Source organism: Caretta caretta, chromosome 11 (assembly GCF_965140235.1).
Source record: "Caretta caretta isolate rCarCar2 chromosome 11, rCarCar1.hap1, whole genome shotgun sequence".
In the NCBI taxonomy this organism is placed as follows: domain Eukaryota; kingdom Metazoa; phylum Chordata; order Testudines; family Cheloniidae; genus Caretta; species Caretta caretta.
The window spans coordinates 22611512-22631355 of record NC_134216.1 but is presented as its reverse complement, the minus strand read 5'-3'; positions in this window follow the sequence as shown (position 1 = coordinate 22631355).

Genomic DNA, 19844 nt, shown 5'->3' with positions numbered 1-19844 from the left:
AACAACAGAAATATCCAAAACACAAGATCTGGTAATAATGGGAGAATTTAACTACACTGACATCTGTTGGAAAAAGAATACTGCAAAACACAAATATTTTCCAGTAAGTTATTGGAATTTATTGGGGAAAACCTGAGGAAGTAACACCAGGGGACAGCCATTTTAGATTTGATTCTGACCAATTGGGAGGAATTGGTTGCAAATCTGAAAGTGGAAGATAATTTGGGTGAAAGTGATCATGAAATGATAAATTTCATGATTCTCAGAAAAGGAACTAGTGAGAACAGCAGAATAAGGACAATGGACTTCAACAGAGACTATTTTAACAAACTCAGAGAATAGGCAGGTAAGGTCCCATGGGCAGAAAATCTAAGAGGAAAACAAATTCAGGAAAGCGGGCAGTTTCTCAAAGAGACAATATTAAAGGCAGGTTTCAAAGTAACAGCCATGTTAGTCTGTATTCACAAAAAGAAAAGGAGTACTTGTGGCACCTTAGAGATTAGCCAATTTATTTGAGCATGAGCTTTCGTGAGCTACAGCTTGCATCCAATGAAGTCAGCTGTAGCTCACGAAAGCTCATGCTCAAATAAATTGGTTAGTCTCTAAGGTGCCACAAGTACTCCTTTAATATTAAAGGCATAACTGCAAACTATCTTGAGATGAAAGAAAGACAGGAAGAAAAGTAAGAAGTCAATATGACTATCAGGAGCTCTTCAATGACCTTAAAATGAGAAAGGAATACTACAAAAAGTGTAAACATAAATGAATTGCCTAGGAGGAGTACAAAACTATAGCATGAACATGTAGGAACAAAATCAGAAAGGCTAAGGAACAACATGAGTTACACCTAGCAAGGTATATAAGAAGAGGTTCTTTAAATACATTAGAAGCAAGAGAAGAGTAAGGAAAGTGTAGCTCCTCTATTTTGCAGGAAGAAGACCTAATAACTGATGACATCAAGAAGGCTGAAGTGTTTAATGCCTATTTTGCTTCAGTCTTCACTAGAAAGGTTAATGGTGACCAGATACTCAACACAATTAATATGAACAAGGTAGAGGGAACACAAGCCAAAACAGGGAAAGAACAGTTTAAAGAATATTTAGATAAGTTAGATGTATTCAAGCTAGCAGAGCCAGATGAAATTGATCCTAGAGTACTTAAGGAATGAGCCGAAGCATTCTTGGAAATGTTAACAATTATCTTTGAGAAATTCTGAAGGACAGGTGAGGTCCCAGAGGATTGGAGAAGGATAAACATAGTACCTACCTTTAAAAGAGGGAATGAAGAGGACCTTCTTAGTCTTGAGAAAAGAAGTTTGAAATCTTCAAATATGTTAAGGGCCAGTATAAAGACAATTAGTGGATAAGCTATTACCAGCAGGACAGTGGGGTGGGAGGAGGTATTGTTTCATATTCTCTGTGTATATATAAAGTCTGCTGCAGTTTCCACGGTATGCATCTGATGAAGTGAGCTGTAGCTCACGAAAGCTCATGCTCAAATAAATTGGTTAGTCTCTAAGGTGCCACAAGTACTCCTTTTCTTTTTGCGAATACAGACTAACACGGCTGTTACTCTGAAACCTGTTATAAAGACAATTGTTCTCCATGTCCACTTAAGGCAGTAACAAAAGTAATGGGTTTAATCTGCAGCTAGGGAGATTTAGGTTACATATTAGAAAAAAAACTTTCTATCTATAAGAGTAGTTAAGTTCTGGAACAGGCTTCCAAGGGAGGCTGTGGAATCCCCATCACTTGAGGTGGTTTAGAACAGGTTGGACAAACATCTGTCAGTGATCATCCAGGTTTACTCTGTCCTGCCTCAGCACAGGAGGCTGGATTTTGTGACCTCTCAAGATCCCTTTCAGCCCTATACTTCCATATTAGCATTAGCATGGAATAGATAAAAGGATTACAAGGAAGTGAGGAAAGAAGACAAAAGCAAAATGCATTTCTGATACCACTTCAGATATTTAGTTTAAATATTTGTTTATATAGTGCATTAGTTTCATTCCAAATGCCATAATGATGGGAGTGGTATAAAAACCTATATAGAAAGATTAGATGGAAATCTCACAAGTATAGTGCACTTGCGATGGAGAAGAGAGTGGAGTAGCTTGCAATGTCTATTCTTCATGGAGGGTACTGGACACAGATAATAAACATGACAGGTCTCTAAGGTGCCACAAGTACTCCTTTTCTTTTTATAATAAACATGGTAATTTTCTCTGGCTCTCTAGCTCCCAGACTAACTAAACACAGCCTGTACTGTCAGTACTCAAGATCTCCCTGTGTCCGTGCTTGTGCTAATCAGGGATTGCTGACTACACTATTACTGTAGTACCCCTCTGGAGCTCCTTCATGGGGACAGAGAGAGACCTGGATCTATGGAAGATAACTCAGGAGGAGTGAGGCAGAGTGTACTTGCATAGGTTCCCCACTTCCCCAAGTGTTTCCAAAGGTTCTTCATGTAATGATGCAAATTTCCTAAGACAGGGATGTTCTAGGGTCACATGTTTGGGGAGGCAAGTGAGTATTTTGGGAGTCATTATTTAAGAAAAAGTCCTTCCAGGAGTCCAGGGGTTAGTTAGGCCCCTAGAAAATCTTGGATTTTGAGAGTTTAAAAAGTAAAATTTGGCTACGGTGTCAATATTTTGCTATCATTTATAATGTATATAAAGGATGAAGATTCTCCAGTCTGCTGCTGTTTGAAGTATAATTTTCCCTGTCAGCTTGGCAAGAAAAAAATAGAATAGAATGAAATATTGACAGTGTTGTAACACTGCTTTCAATTATATCTATCACACTAAAAGGCAAGGGTGATACAGTTTATACACTGCACCTAATTTATGAATTATTTGTGCTGATAACCCCAAATGCAAATACAGGGTTTAGAGCACTTTAACAAAATATACTAAATTATATTGTTCTTACTGTGAAGATCCTCCAAATGGAACCTGCTTATACAGCAAACAAAACACCAGTATTTTAATTTTCAGCCAGTGCTATCGAAAAACTTGAAACAGTAAAACCTCTACTAAGAACTACTCAGCAGTTAGGAAGACACACATTCACTAGATAAGTCAATCAGTAAAATAGCATACTTCAAAAACAACTGTGGATTGACAAGGCACAAAGATCCAGACAGTCTTCACTTTTTGATTGGCATCACCACAAACAGACAGAATCATTCTATAATAAGTTCAAGGATAGGAAGCAGTATTGAAAGCTAAGCCTCTTCCAATACAATACCAATAAAAAGAAGTGAATCAACTGGTTGGCTTACCACTTACCATATGTTCTTTAAATTTTCTTTAATCAGACTGGTGATGATAGCTATTAAAATTATATGTCCATGGAAGCAAAATTCTTAATCAGATAATGTAGTATCCACTACAGGTTATCACCAGTTACATTACTGATGTGTGAAACCAGAAATCAGTCCCTGGCCTGAAATAGCCAAAGTAAACACTGCATCAGAACCTTCTGCAAGGGACAAGTGGACAACAAGACAGGGTGCTTCCTGGATCCAAGACTTGAGACATCACTCTAAGATTAGATAGGCTTCTGAAGTTGACGGGCAAGAATCCATTTGTGATGGTTCATATTGGCACTAATGACCCTGAGTTGTGGGATATCTTGCAAATAGTAGATGACTTCTTGGAACTTGGGCATGTGTTGAAAAAGAAGCATGCGCCAGCGATTTTTAAGATGCTTCCTGTCCCACAAGCGAAGGAAGAGAGAAAGCAGAAGATTCAGGAAGTGAACCACTGGCTAGATAAGTAGTGTTGGTTTTCTGGAACATTGTTTCACCTTCTATGGGTACAGGGGGCTGTATAACTCGGATGGCCTTCCTCTAAATAGAAGGGAGACGAGGGGACAGGGTGGCTAGAGTAGTCAGGAGGATGTTAAACTAATAGCAAAGGGGAGGGTAAAAAGAGTGAAGATAGGAGCACTCCACACAAAATGGAAATGTTGAGAACAAAATTAATCCATGAACCAAAGGACACACAAAAAAAGAAATTATTTAACTGCCTATACACCAAACCCAGGAGCCTGAGTAACAAACAAAAAGAATTAGAATTGCTCATTTATGTGCATAAATTCAATCTATTTGATATTACTGAAACCTGGTGGGATGATTCACATGATTGGTTATAACCATTTTAGGAGTGACTGAGTAGGCAAAAGGAGAGGGAGTGGCATTTTGTGTAAAAAAAATCCCCTTACCTGTTTACAAGTCACTAATAACTCAGAAGAAATTATCTTGAATGCTTGTGGATCAGTGTCCTAATAGATAAAGCACAAGGTGGGGTGTTAGCTGGTGTCTATTACAGACTATCAAATCACACTAGGGAACAGGATTAAACCTATCTATAAAGTGTGGGGGGAAAAGTTTTGTGATCATAGGCAACTTCAATTTGAGTGAAATATGCTGGTGGTCTCATGCTTTCTTTATTGAAACTTCCTTTGAATTTCTAAAGCTTATAAATGACAATTTCCTAAACTCAAAAAGTGTTGCAGACAACATGGGGGAATTCTTTATTAGACCTTTTCCTAACAGATAAAGATGAGCTAAATATAGAACTAAAAATTAATGGTAGCTTAGGTACAAGGGATCACGACTCGATCACATTTATAATGTGCAAGCAGAATAAAGTCCAGACCAATACTATATTAATAGGGCCAATTTCACAAAGCTAAAAACAATTATGAGCCAGATCAACTGGGGGGAAGAATTTAATCAGAAAAATGTGAATGATAATTGAGAATCATTTAAGAACACTTACCAGATGCCCCAAAAGTTGCAATCCCACAATGAGGAAGAAGGCTGGGGTGGTTAAAAAACCCAACCTGGTTTAGAGGGGAAGCGAAGGCAACTGTAAAATATATATGGTGTATATATAAACAAGTAGAAGAAAGGGGATGAGTATAGTAATGAACATAAATCAAAAGTTAGGAATTGTAGAAAACTGATAAGGGAAGCAAAGGAACAGAAGGAAATATCTATGGCCACCAGAATTAAAGACAATAAGAAGGAGTTTTTAAAATGTATTCATAACAAAAAGAATCCTGACAATGATATTGATCCATTAATAGATGGAAATGGTAGAATTATCCATAATAATGCAGAAAAGGCAGAAGTGTCCAATAAATAATTCTGTTCTGTATTTGGGGAAAACAGATGATATAGTCTCATCATATGATGGTGCTAACACTCGTTCCATTTCACTAGTATCTCAGGAGGATATAAAACAAAGGAACTCAAGTTAGCCATTTTAAAATCAGCAGATCCAGATAACTTACATCCAAGAGTTTTTAAAGAGCTGGCTGAGAAAAATCACAGGACCATTAATCTTGATTTTCAATAAAACTTAGCGCTCTGGGAAGTTCCAGAAGACTTGAAGAAAGCTAATGTTGTGTCAGTTTTTGTAAAAGGGTAAACAGGATGACCTGGTTAATTATAGGTTTGTCAGCCTGACATTTATCTCAGGCAAGATAATGGAATAGCTGTTATGGGACTTAGTTAATAAAGAATTAAAGGAAAGTATATCATTAACACAAATCAACATGGGTTTATAGAAAATAGATTCTGTCAAACTAACTTGATCAAACTTATAACTTCATCAAAGAAAGCTAACAAAGATAATAGTGTTGATGTAATATACTTAGACTTCTCTAATGCATTTGATTTGGTATTGCATGACATATTGATTTTAAAAACTGGAATGATATAAAATTAACAAGGCACGCATTAAATTGATTAAAAATTGGCTAACTGATATGTCTCAACATGTAATTGGGGAATCATCAGCAAGTGGGTGTCTTTGCAGTTGGGTCCCATATGATCGGTTCTTGGTCCTATGCCATTTAACATTTTTATCAATGACCTGGGAGAAAACATAAAGTCATCACTGATAAAGTTTGCAGATGACACAAAAATTGGGGGAGTGGTAAATGAAGAAGACAGATCACTGATTCAGACTGATCCGGATCGCTTCGGAAACTGGTTGCAACAAAATAATGTGTGTTTTAATGCAGCTAAATGTAAATATATACATCTAGGAACAAAGAGTGTAGGCTATACTTAGAGGCTAGAGCACTCCATCCTGGGAAGCAGTGATGCCAAAAAAGATTTGGTGGTTGTGGTGGATAATTAGCGGAACATGAGCTCCCAGTATAACACTGTATCCAAAAGTGCTAATGCAATCCCTGGATGAATGAACGGGAATCTTGAGTAGAAGTAGGGGAGGTTACTTCACATCTAGATTGGCACTGCTACGATCGCTGCTGAAATACTGTGTCCAGTTCCGGTGCCCACAATTCAAGAAGAATGTTAATAAATTGGAGAGGGTTCATAAAAGCGCCACGAGAATGATTAAAGGATTAGAAAACATGCCTTATAATAATAGACTTAAAGAGTTCAATCTATTTAGCTTAAAAAAGAAAAGGTTAAGGGGTGACTTGATTACAGTCTATAAGTAACTACATGGGGAGCAAATATTTAATAATGGGCTCTTCAGTCTAGCAGCTTTCTATCAATAATCCCAGAATTCTTCAGATGGTACAGTTCTCTACAGTTTAAGTAATAGTTCATATGACATTCAGGTACCTCGTGCTTCCTTAGGTTAGGTTCCAACTTTTTCCAGCTGACACACTATTTTTGAAAGCTGTGACAGCTTCTCCATTTGCTAGTATGATTTCATAATGTTTATCAATCAAGCGTCTACGATTCTGCTGTGGAAAATTAAAAAATTCATATGTCACTTGAATAGAGCCTTTCCCGACAAGATATCGAATGGAGTCTGAGAGTTCTTGGGAACATGGCCACATTACTGGATCTTGCCCTGGTTTGTCTTGTGATGAGTACTTGCTTGGGACTTCTTCCTGGATACTTGCCAAGAAGGCTGAGCTGACAGATTCATCATCATATTCATGACAAATGGGAATGGGTGGCTCATTTAAATTGTCAGTGCTACCTCGCCCCGCTTTAGAAGTTGCAGGCATGATCATCTCCTGTACAGTAAGGTTCTCTTCTGAATTTTTAATGCAAACAAACATTATGTCCATTGATGTATTAGATCCTAAATGATCATTTTTCTTCCTGAACCTAGGACCAAAATGCCACTCAGGCAGGCTAGCATGCTGATGTTACATAGTATCAACTCTGGTAACCTGTCATTTTCTCTTGTCGGCACCTGACAGATATTTCCACTTTTTTGATGATAGAATGGTTGAAGGTTCGCATATTAACAACAATCCTGTTTATGATAACTTCCTGTTAAATGGAAACTTTTTGCCTGGAACCCATACTATCCAATTGACTTAGAGCATTCATTGGTCCAGATATTGCCAAAAGGCTTGATGTTGCCATGCTGCCTTGTGCTCCCACTCCAGGTGGAACGCCCAGCCACTGGCAGGTTTGCAGGACCGCAGCCAGGGATGGAAGCAGGGTTGCCAGGTTTTTCAACAATAACTTGCTGGCCCAGATTGCACAGAGGGGATTAGTCTCATATGGTTTTTAACGCAAAGGGGGAGCTCAGAAAGAAGAGCTGGCAGGGGCAGGGCTGTGCTGGGGCTGTTTCCAATGTAAATCACCAGCCTGAGAAGTGAGAGAATTTGGTCTTCAGGAGGAACAGGCCAAAGGGATGCAAAGGGGTGAGAAACTTTCACAGCAGCTCTCAGGATGCCACCTCACAGCCCCTTCTGCCAGAGCATTCAGTCAACAAATTCTGTGCAATTGGAAGAGGTGGACAGCAGATCTGGAGCAGAAGCGCCCTGCTCTGGCTCCTGCCAGCCCTGCGTGGCATAAACAGTATGCTGAGATTGCTGATGTCCTGCCCAGGGGCTGCTCAGCAAAGCGCTCCCGCCCCATACATACCTCATCCCACACAGAATCCAGCCAACAAGCTACAAGTCGACCAACCACCACATGTGCGCCTCTCTCCCCAACCCACACACAGCTCCTGAATGCCCCTCCCATCCCACATATATGCCAACAGCCTCCCTAACGTTCGTAGTCACTGTAGCCTCCAACATTTTAACAGCTCAGCCTCAGTGGTCACAGCCCTCAATATACCGGCCTCCAACCCCACTCAGCATTCCCATCTCCTCGCACCACCCCAACTCAACCCCAGTCCCCTCAACATCCCCCATTCACGTTAAAATCACTCACCTCACAATCCCAAGCATCATGAACAGCCCACCCACAACTCACCCCATTCACGCCAGCATTCCAGCCCCTACTCCTCACCCACTCATTCCACCCCCCAGTTACATCCACAGACCCTACAATTCTCCTCATCATCCCCAACATCCCTCATTCACCCAGAATCTTGCCACCACTGGGCCTTCCTGTCCTGGCCACTCACTTGACCGTCCTGGCCAAACATGCAGTCAGCGGATTGGCCTGGAACACACACAGCAGTTTATCAACTCGTTGCATGTCGGCATAACACAGCAGGTCATGGCGTACGCATGAGCAGAGTCCTACTTGTAGCAGCAATGGCAGGCCAGAGCCCACACGTGAGCGTGTGCTGCTGATGGGGCAATGCTGCCATATCGCTTGGTGTTGCTGCCAAAAGTCCGACCCCCTCGGCCACCCGTCCACCCGATTGTGCACGCACCGCCTAACTGCACTGCAGTGATGTGCAACCCTGTGCAGCATACATGCATACACCAGTCCGTCAGGAATTTGAAACTGATGTGCCCATCCTGGTGAGAACAAAGCTCGGGCTTTTTCTCAAAAGATTTTCGGTGAGACGCACCAAAACAAGCAACTGTTTTGAAAAGAAATCCCCAAACCCACAACAAACAAAAGCAAAAAAAACCTAATAACTCAACACCCTGTTGGGGGAAAAACTAGTCCAAATCTTCTTATAATCTGGATCCCTTTGAAGGTCATTGGGGGAGGAGGGGCATATGTCCCTCTCATCCCCCAGTTCCCCGGTAGCACTGGCCCTGTCCTCAGGTAAATGCAGAGCTGGTACTACTATATGTGTACATTATTCACTCTGACATAAGAGAAGCTCTGTATTTCTCTATTGCAGTGTAACCAGATCTTGTGTTCTCTTCTCATCTTGGGCCAGATTCTCATGTTCACCTGAGCTGTGCTTGGCACAGGGCTCTAGGAGGAAAGCAAAGCTAGCACTATGCCACATTTGCACTCGTCCCGTCCTAATAGCAGCCAGGAGACAGCTGATCATAAGTCAAGCAGGACCAAGATCACCACACCTTCAAAATGCCCCAGCATACCCCCCACTCCCAGTATGCTCCCAGACCAGGGCATTGAGAAGGAAGGGGAAGGGGAAGTAGACTCTCCTTTCCAGCACTCAGGGATTCTGCTATACAAAGACATACTTAATTAGTTAGCTCTTAGTAGCTTTCCATCTCCATTGTGCTGCACTACGGTGGTGCAAAGGAAATGGAGAGGGGCCAAGGATCTAGCCCTATGTGTGCACTTAACTTGCCAGTGTTATGCACATAAGAAGTAATAAGAGTTAGTATGGCAGGGCTATAGAGGAAGTGACTTTTATAAGACAGTGTGAGAAAACTTCAAGGGTGAAATCTTGGCTCTGCTGAAGTAAGTGGCAGTTTTGCCATTGACTTCAATGGGGACTGAGTTTCATTCCCCGAACTAATTTTTCATTCTGCTATCTTTCTATCTAGGTTTTTATTCCACTCTAATCGTTACAGCATTTGGAATAAAGCCCATGTATATCATTTAGTCAATAATGATTTATTATACTATTTCTAATTTTTCTCTTATGCAAGGTAGTACATAAACTGCACTGAGATATATAATGATCATATTACAAAAAAAATTCACAAAGTTCCACTGTATCAACAGTATAAGTGGTGTTTTAGAAATATTTTTATAAAGTTTTGATTAATTTTTAAAGTTGCCAGAATAAAACACTCTTAAAATATTATCCTGGGAATACATGTCCATGTGGACAAAAGCAGTTAACAATGGTTTCTTGTTAAGATACCCTTCCTCCTACGTCTCATCCTATAAAGACTGATACAAGTAGATAAAGTTCTGCATATGAGCTATGCTCCATGGTGCTCTGGCAGTCTCTTTGTAAAAGAAAAAGTGGCATTGGTGCAGTTCTTATTTATTTTTAAAGGGGTAATATTATGCATTTTGTCTATATTTCTATAACAATCCACCATTGCTTACTAACAATCCATAATGTTCTAAAAATAATCAGCCTAGGTGGTACGGAAAAATAGAAAATGGAAATTCTGGAAACACATTTTATCTAGGGGGAATTGATACATTTTGTTTTGCTCTATTCCCCATAGGATAGAGCAGATGTACAGGTGGTAGACTAGAAATTGTTATAATTATACAACCTGTGTTCAATTCCTCCGAGAGCTTTGAAAGTTTCCACATACAGTAGAAATTCATGCTTTGAAGAAAAAAAATCCATGTGCCTGAAGAACAATAGAGTACAAGTTGATTTCCTGAATTATTTACTGCAGCAAGGCAATCATTGAGAAGTGCACCACAATTCAAAGGAAACACTGTAAATCTAAACAATTTCAGAAACGATATTGCTGGAACATGAAGGTTAAAAAAAATTGGGATATATTATTTAACACCTTTTGTGCTTAAAGTATGGTTATAAAAGCATCTGTGTCAAGATGGCACCTTCTTCTCACTCACTATATCTGCTTTCTCTTGTCTTTGAATCAAAGTGGTTTACTTTACTGAAGAATAAGTCTTCACTAATGCTAGTATGGGAGGGCCAATACGGATATGAAAGCATGAGTTGGATTCTGTATGGACTCATGCAGCATTCACAGAATCGTTGCTTATATTCATTTAGAAAGCTTTCCTGCAGATGTTGATGAAACAAGAAAGGAGACCATAGATGGATTTTCTGATCCTAGGTTAAGGTTCTGGTTGGGTGTTGAGGATCGTGCAGTTTTCAAAAGTCCAAAAATCCATAGCTGAATTGAATCTCTGGTTATTGGGTCAGATCCAAAGCCTGGTGACATCAATAGAAAGGCTCCCATTGACTCCTACAACTTTCTATCAAGCCCACTATAAAATTCACCCATTATTAATTCTAAACCAGACTACATACAATTGCTGTATTTATAAATTCTGGGTACTAGAGCCTTTTATGCAGCTATATCCCAATTACTCAACTCTCTCTAATGTTCAAATTTTCCTATATCATCTGATATTCATATAGAAACTGAAGTTCATTTTTAAAGATGGTTTCAGATCTTCCTGAGACTTTGGAAAAAAGGGGGACTTTCCTTTATTTAGTATTTTATCCCCTTGCTGTTTGCCCCTGTAGTCCCTTTGTACAGCAGAATGCAATCTTGGAAATGTTGATGTGTTGGAATATGGGGCTCTTTAAAGGGGACATACCTTCTGCAGCAGGCTGCATGGACAATGCATTTTGCTCAGTTAACTACGTGTGTGAAGTAACACCAAGTCTTCAGAATTATTCTAGCTGTTTCTTACAGCAGATTATATAAACACTCATATTATTTTTAAAACATTTTTCTCTATTAATAATTTAATGCTGGATTGTCACAGCCCTAACTCAGCCATGCAGGGAAGTAATCATCCCTTTGTTCCCCTGTCCAGATTGTAAGTCCATCGCCAGGGAGGGGAAACAGGGCTGCTAGCCAGTATTTACTCTTGCAAGCAAATCACTGCAAGCAAGTGTGCGGGGGAGGGGGCAAAGGGTCAGAAAGTGGGAGGAGCCCTAGACCAGGTTCCCTGCCTGGACACAGAGCAGCTGGCCTGGAACACAACCAGGAGTAAGGTGAGACTTGAGAAGAAATGAAGTATTATACTGTCCCCCAAAGCAAAGGGGCAGCAGAGCAGGAACTCTCTGTGGATCACAAGCCATTTTGAAATCAGTTTCTGGGGCAGTGCAGCTATGTGCCTCCCCCTCCTCAGTATGGGTAACAATCTAGACTCATTAGATATTAATATTATTTTACACAGAACACATTACTTGAGCAAAAAATCCTTATCTGAACATCTGAGGCTATCATATAATGTATGTTTGACAGCAAAAAGAAAAGGAGTACTTGTGGCACCTTAGCGACTAACCAATTTATTTGAGCATGAGCTTTCGAAAGCTCATGCTCAAATAAATTGGTTAGTCGCTAAGGTGCCACAAGTACTCCTTTTCTTTTTGCGAATACAGACTAACACGGCTGTTACTCTGAAGTTTGACAGCAAGTTATCCTGGAGGTCACATAATGTCTAAAGCTGCAAGGAAATCATTGCCAGCTGGCATATGTGGATTTTTAAACATGGATTGCCATTGCCAGAAAGAAGAGATCTTATTGCTCAACTCAACAGAAACTTTGTTTTTGCTTAGACTTCTACCACAGGAAGGAGATTTATCATTTGTCTGTTGCTGTCACTTCCACGGAAATTTGTAGATTGTGAACAGCTTCACAACTTTCCATTCAATCTCTGCACCAGAGGGAGGGGAAATTTTTGTTTTCTGTTCACCTGTTAAGATAGATGGTGTTTGAATGGACCTCATAAGCTCAGTTTCATCAATAATAACAATAGTAAGATCAAATGTAGTGTCACACAAAAGTGTGTGATTGGAGTTTGCATAATTTGCCTCTGTTATGGAAATTCAGCTTTCAAGTCTTTATTGTTTATGATTTCCAGTACAGAATAGTGTGAATGTAATAATATTTTCAGATTTCTGAGATGCTTGATGCAGAAAACAAAGAAAGGACTTATCTTGTATACTTTTACATGAAAAACATATCTGAGATGAGAAACAGAAAATCTGTTTAAGTACCATAATCCTATGTGCTATAACAGGTTTTTAAGCACGGAGTAAATTGTTATCATGGTAGATAAACAAACAGTTCACAATCCTTTTCTTTTAAGTTCTGTGAGAAACTAGAATGCCATGGAAAATATTCTGCCACTGAAACTTCTTGCAGTTAAATTCTTTACACGTGATTTTCATTAATTCTGAAGAAAGCTGCAGTAATCCTTTGAAATTTTGCAGAAAAAATAAGATATATTTGAATTGCCTCACATTGTGGCATATAGCTCTTCAATCTCCTTCAGCTTCTGTAACAAAATGTCTTTGTGTAACATGGCAACAGTTTCAGCAATTGTGTAGATTTAGAATCCACAGAAAGTGTGACCTCCTATTTTTCTGCAAATCAAATGAGTTTCTCCCCTCCACACCCCCGCCACACACACACAGTGTATCTGTGATATTTATAAGTGGCTGTTTCTCCTCCCACAACAGAATATAACTGTAAAATAGTATGAATATATATGGTTTCTGTTGTTCACTGGCTGATTTCTGGATACCCTAAAAGGAACCTGAGACATCCAAAACTGTTTTAAAAGAGAAATAGGAATTGAAGAGTGAATATGTTATTTGTATTTTTAAACTCTGTTTATTATTTTTTTGAATTCTTAAACAACAGTAACACATTAGAGTTCATAAAAAACAATGCATAGTAATAAGAGTTATAAATGCTATGAAGTAACAGCAGTGAACCCTTGGCTTATAGAACTAGTGCATTCTCACCCAGTGCATCCAACTCTAGTGCAGGTATTCAATTTAGGATGTGATATTATCATGAAGGTATTGACAAACTGGAAAGAGTTCAGAAAACATTATTAAAAATGACCATGGGGTTGGACAGAGTGCAGCCGTGCACAACGCTATGTTGGTGGGAGAACTTCTTCCGCCGACATAGCTTCTGCCACTCACGGAGGTGGTTTTATTATGCCGATGGGAGAGCTCTCTCCTGTCAGCATAGAGCGCCTTCAAAAGATGTGCTTCAGTGGCGCAGCTGGTTAAGTTGTGCCGCTGCAGCACTATATGTATAGACATTGCCTAATGTACCGTTGCCCTGAAAGATGTTAATGGCTGCCATCAAATCAGACAGACAATCACAGGCCTGGTTAAAGCTGATAGGTGCACTAAGCACTTTTCCTTAGGCTAAACAGCAGGAACAGTTAAGCCCATTTAGGTAGAGTCTGACTTCACAGAAGGTGTGATTATAGTTTAGGTAGGCACATCCGTACTAGCTTTAATCTAGTTAGTGGAGGAAACACTAGTAATGAAGACATAGTGGCAGGGACTTCAACACAAGCTACAGGCCGAGTATGTACTCCTGGTTCCCGACAGGTCTGTACTGGGGCGGCTAGTCTATGTTGAAGTTCTGTCTTAAAATGCTCATATCTTTTTTATTTATCATATTAGAATGAAATCCCAGCCTATAGAAGTCAAGAGGCACTTTGCAACTGACTTTAGTAGGGTCAGAATTTCACCCTTAGAGTCTAAATGTTCACTTTCCATATTAGCACCTGCTATAATACTTTCTGCAAATTTCATTGCACTCTTGGCAATAGTGAAGACTTAAGAACATTCCCCCAGTCAGTTTTTCAGGGAACAATAATATAGTCAAAGCCTACAAACATTTTTCTACATCTTTTCACTAGACATAAAATGTAATCAGAGACAATCTCACAAAAGTACTTTTGAATGTCACTTCTCCAGTTTTCCTGGCAGCTCTCAGAATTTACTTGTAGATCTCTCCTGCATAGCACATATAGGCTGTCTCCATGCGTAGTGTTCTAGTGTAATGTCAAATCTTCCGGTTCATACAGCTCTTGACTGTCTCAGAGCATCTCCTCCTGGTCACATTCTATAAAATTTTCTTGCCATGAGGTGGAAAACTGAGTTCCACATCATTCTGGGGTGGTAGCATTGCTTGCAAAAATGCAGTCAGGTGCTCATAGTATGGGCAGGTAGTGTGAGCATTACTAGAGGTCCTATTCTTATTTCTTGCTATCAGGTACTTCTGCCAGAGCTTCTTTTCTTTGACTCAGCACTAGGACCACCTCTGCAAGTGCCCCCTCTTCTTCATTTGCTCTGACAGGGTCTTGTGAATGTCTGCATTCTGATGACTTTTCTCCAAATGGGTCTGGACATGTAGCTTTCCAAAGAGATCAACAAGTCCAGGAGCCTTGCAGGAGTCCACAAGGAAGCACATAGCTGCTACAATGCCTATGTGATTCTTGGTGTTTGAACCTGGGTATTGCAAAGGGGCACATCTGGCTGTGTGCCAGCATTTAAACAGGGAGGTAACATACAGTCAGGATGACCCTGGAGCAGTGGAGGGTACAGAGGTACACAGATAAGCCAATCCAGCTATGAAGCAATGCAGCATGGGATACCAGTGTTAATCTGAATTAGGATTGCATCCAGAAGCAGAAAAATTAATCTGAATTAGAATTGCTTCCATATGACCCTCAAACCAAACAAACTCATTCTGATGTAGAGTTACTTCTCTTCCAAAAAGGATTAAATGTGGAGTAAGACTCCAAATAACTTGCACTGCAAACAATTGCATATGGATGCAAGGCACTTTAATGTGAACAAACTCAAATTAATCCGAATTAACTTCCCTGTGTAGATAAGCAATAAGAGAATGAGAACTGGTTTAGTTTTGCTCCCAAAATTTAAAATAGGGTTTAAGCAGAAATTAAGAACTTCATAGGCCTGTGATAGACCCAGGCCAGTTGGGTACAGCAGAGTAGCCATATTGGGATCCAGGAAGTGAGCCCGCCCACTGCTAAAGGATCCCCCCCAGCCTAAGGGGGGGTCCACAGGACCTGGAAAACCAAATAATTACAGGGGACAACTAATGAACAACAGGGACAGGAGTGCGGTCAAAGGGTCAAATGAAGGGAACCAGACAGGGACACCAAGCAGAGAACCCCGGACAGTGCCCACCGCTCCTCAAAAGACGTCAAGGGAGTCAGTGGATGCCGTCCAGAGGAACTCTGCCCAGAGGCGTGAACAGACGGAGGATCGGAAGTAGGTCCCACAGTCACAGGAGATTCCATCAGCCAACCTCCTCACCCTGCTTTTATACATGGCCAATTTAGCCAGGGCCAGGAAGAGTTTGACCAGGAGGTCCCGCGACTTAGTGGGGCCATGGGCAGGGAGTGCATAGATAAGGAGGTGAGGGGAAAAGTGCAACCAAAATCTTAACAAAATATTCGTAAGGAGCCGAAATAGGGGCTGCAGCCTGGCGCACTCCAGGTAGACGTGCGCCAGGGTTTCCCCCACGCTGCAAAAGGGGCAGGTGTCCGGGATTCGGGTGAACCACACCAATTACACACCAGTGTTCATGGCCCCATGAAGGTGCCACCAACTAATATCCCCGGCGGGCCTCGGGACCAAGGTGCAATATAGGCCGGGCCACCGAGGCTCCTCACCCTCTAGAGGTGGCAGGAGGTCCCGCCACTTTGTGTCAGGGCATGACGAAAGGGTGAGGATGTGAAGGGTGTGGAGCACGAGCGTGTATAGATGTTTCCTTGGCGCGGTCTGGAAACGGACCGGCTGCAGCTTGTGTAGCCGGCTCACAGTGAAGGGGCGGGGGGGTCGGTTGGGTCCATGGGGCAGGGGCCCGATGAGAAGGTCCAGAGGGCCTGGGGTGGAGGGTGGGCAGGGCACCTCCCTCCTCCAGGGGTAGATGAAGAACCCCTGCAGAGACCCATTGCAGTCCTGACCAGAAGAACTCCAGAATCAACGTCTGGAGGTTGGCCAGGAAATCCGGGGCTGGGACCAGGGTGTTGAGCAGGTGCCAGAGCATGGACAGGACTAGTTGATTAAGCACCAGTGCCCTCCCTCGAAGGGAGAGACACCAGAGTAGTCCTGTCCATCTACCACCCTGCCCTCTAAACCTTGCCAGTTCTCCAGCAGAGACGGATGCGTGGCAGAAAGGTAAACACCAAGATAGAGCAGCGGACCCGCGCTCCACCGGATGGCCTGAAGCGCGGGAGGGAGGGAGCTCGCCTACCACCAGTCCCCTACCACCAAGCCAGAGCTCTTGACCCAGTTGACCCAGGCGGAGGAGGCTGCCGAGTAAACGGCCTGGCAAGCCTCCACCTGCGCCAAGTCACCCGGGTCCTGGACCATGAGGAGCACATTGTTGACATACGCCAACAGGACCAGCCGCAGCTCCGGCTCCCGTAGCGCCAACCCTCTCAACCTCCTGTGGAGGAGACAGAGGAAGGGCTCGATCGCCAGAGCGTGCAGCTGGCCCGAGAGGGGGCACCCTGCCATACTCCTCACCCGAAGCTGACCAGTTCGGTCAGGGTCCAGTTGAGCCTGACCAGACACTCTGCGGAGGTGTACTGCACCTGGAGAAAACCCACAAACTGGGGTCCCAAGCCAAACACTCACAGAGTGCTCAGGAGATACCCATGATCCACCCTGTCGAACGCCTTCTTCTGATCCAGAGACAGGAGGGTGAATGACAGATCGTCCCTACACCCGAGTTCCAAGAGGTCCCGGACCAGATACAGGTTGTCGAATATTGTGCAGCCCGGGACGGTGTAGGTCTGGTCTGGGTGGATCACGTCCTCCAGCACAGACCCTAGCCACAGCGAGATGGCTTTCGCTATGACCTTGTAGTCCTTGCTGAGGAGCGAGACGGGACGTCAATTTCATAAATCATGGAGGTCCCCCTTCTTTGGCAGTAAGGCGAACACAGCTCGCCTGCACGAAAGGGGGAGGACCCCGCTCTGCAAAGACTCGGCCCAGACGGTGACTAGGTCTGGGCCGAGGACGTCCCAGAACACGTGGTAGAACTCCACGGTCAGCCCATCCATGCCTGGAGATTTATTGGTGGGCATGCAGCAGAGGGCTTCCGAGAACTCTGCTAGAGTGAGAGGCAGCTCTAGCCGGTCTCGGTCGCCCGCGCTGACTGTCCGGAGTTCATCCCAGAGCACTCTGCAAGCATTGGGATCGGTCGGATCCGGGGAGAACAGGCCTGCGTAGAAGGCCCTGGCCCTCCCGCACATCTCTGCCAGATCCATGAGGGGAGTGCCGTCCTCTGTGAGGAGGCAGATGATGTGCTTCTTGGCCCCCCTCTTTTTTTCCAGGGCGTAGAAGAAGCAGATGCAGGATCGAACAAAGTCCCTGCCCAGGACCAGGCACCTGCAAGGATCCAAGGTGCCGAGGAAGCCGGACGCCTGCTGAAAGAAACGCAGCTGCTCCGGGCCCAATGTCGGGGCATAGACGTTGACAAGATTGACCATGAGCCCCTCCATATGGACCTGGAGGCGCAGCAGGCGGCCCAGCACAGCCTCGGCGACCCCCAGCACCTCGGGCCGTAGGTCGGGGGAGAACAGGGTCACCACTCCAGCTGTACGAACTGTGAGATGGCTAAAGTAGACCCTGTCCCCCCATTCCAGCCACTAGCTATCTTCGGCGGCCGGATCCGTATTGGTCTCCTGCAGGAAAACCACAGAGTACCCCCCCTGCTGAAGGAAGGAGAGCACCTGCCACCTGCGGAGACCCATCCTACAGCCCCAGGTGTTTAACGTTGTGATGGTGAGAGGTGCCATGAGAAGGGCTGGGGGGATCCTCGCCGGCAGGGATACTTGCGGTTCCCAACGGGCCGCGCAACAATCCGTGACCTACCCTGTAAGTAAGTAGGGAGTCACGGAAGAGGTGGACCCGCTGGTAGGCTGCGGCGGCCTGCTTCCCGGTCCTTTTACCCTCCCCAATGAGGGCCCTCGTGGCCCGGAGAATTTGATGGAAATCCCCCCATCGCTGGAGGGCGAGCTGCACCTTGTTACGGGAGTCCCAGACGTCCTCAAGGAACTCCCGCAGCACCTCTCGCAGCGTATGGGGGGCCGGGGTCACTAGCCCCCGGCTTTCCTCCGGAGGGACCACTGACACAGCCCCATGGCCCACCAAAATGGGCAGGCAAGGGGCAGCCCCCCGACGTGGCGCCCGATGGGCTGGCGCCACGCAGCCCCCCTCAAACCCCGGCTCGATTGGGGGCGGCAGAGGGAAGATAGCAGCCCCTAGTGAGTCGGGACTGAGAAATACAGAAGCCGCTCCCTGGGGGCTATCCTCTAGGAGCGAGGAGACGACGGCCCCAGGGGCGGCAATGATATCACGGGACGTGGAGGGGGCAGGGACGGGGTTGACATCAGGGGCAGGGCAGGGATTCAGAGTAGGGGCAAGGCAGGGGTCAGGTGCAGAGTCAGGGAGAGGGGCAAAGGCAGGATCCTAGGCCCCAGTAGCCAGGCCGTTGGGAAATGGCCCCTCTCGATTGGGCTCAGGGAGCTGGGGAGGGGGCCCTCTGTGACGCTGGGCTCCGGCACCACGGCCGGCGTAGTAGCCCCGGCATCTTCAGTGGGGTCCCCACCCGGGAAGGAGGTCGGTTGCCCCACGCCCACGAGGGACAGCCCGTGGGGCTCGGGTCCCAGCCGCATGGCACCGGGGGTCGCCTTTGTGGGCTTGGTGGCCAACAGCAGGGTGCGACCCGTGGCCAGACAGATGGAGGAGCCCAGGGAACCCTCAGAGGCAGGAGCAGAAGCAGCAGTTAGGGAGAGGGAGCATGGAGAAGGCGGGGCCGGGTGAGGTTGCTCAGATCGAGGCCCGTTGGCAGAGGGTCATCCTCCCCTTGGGTGACTGGGGTCAGACCCAGGGCCTCGATCTCCTCGTAAATGGAGAGGAGCTCTCCTTCCACCACCCCGGAGGTCTCCCCGCCAGTGCCCGAAGCGACGCTCACCCCGGGGCTCACAGGGGCTCCAGATGGTAATGGGACAGGTGAGGCTCAATCGGGGGCCTTAGAGGGAAGGGACTCCAATGGAGGGATGGTACTGCCCTCCCGTGCTGCCACGTTTTCCCCAGCCGCCACCAGGGGATGGCACACGCCCATGGGCAAGGCAGAGTGCTCGGCATCGTGCCCCCCTTTTTGGTCTTCCGGGGGGGCTTCCGCGTCGGTGGAAAGGAACGGAACTCGAGCCTTCCACTTGCCCGGCTTCCCCTGGACTAGGGCCCAGCC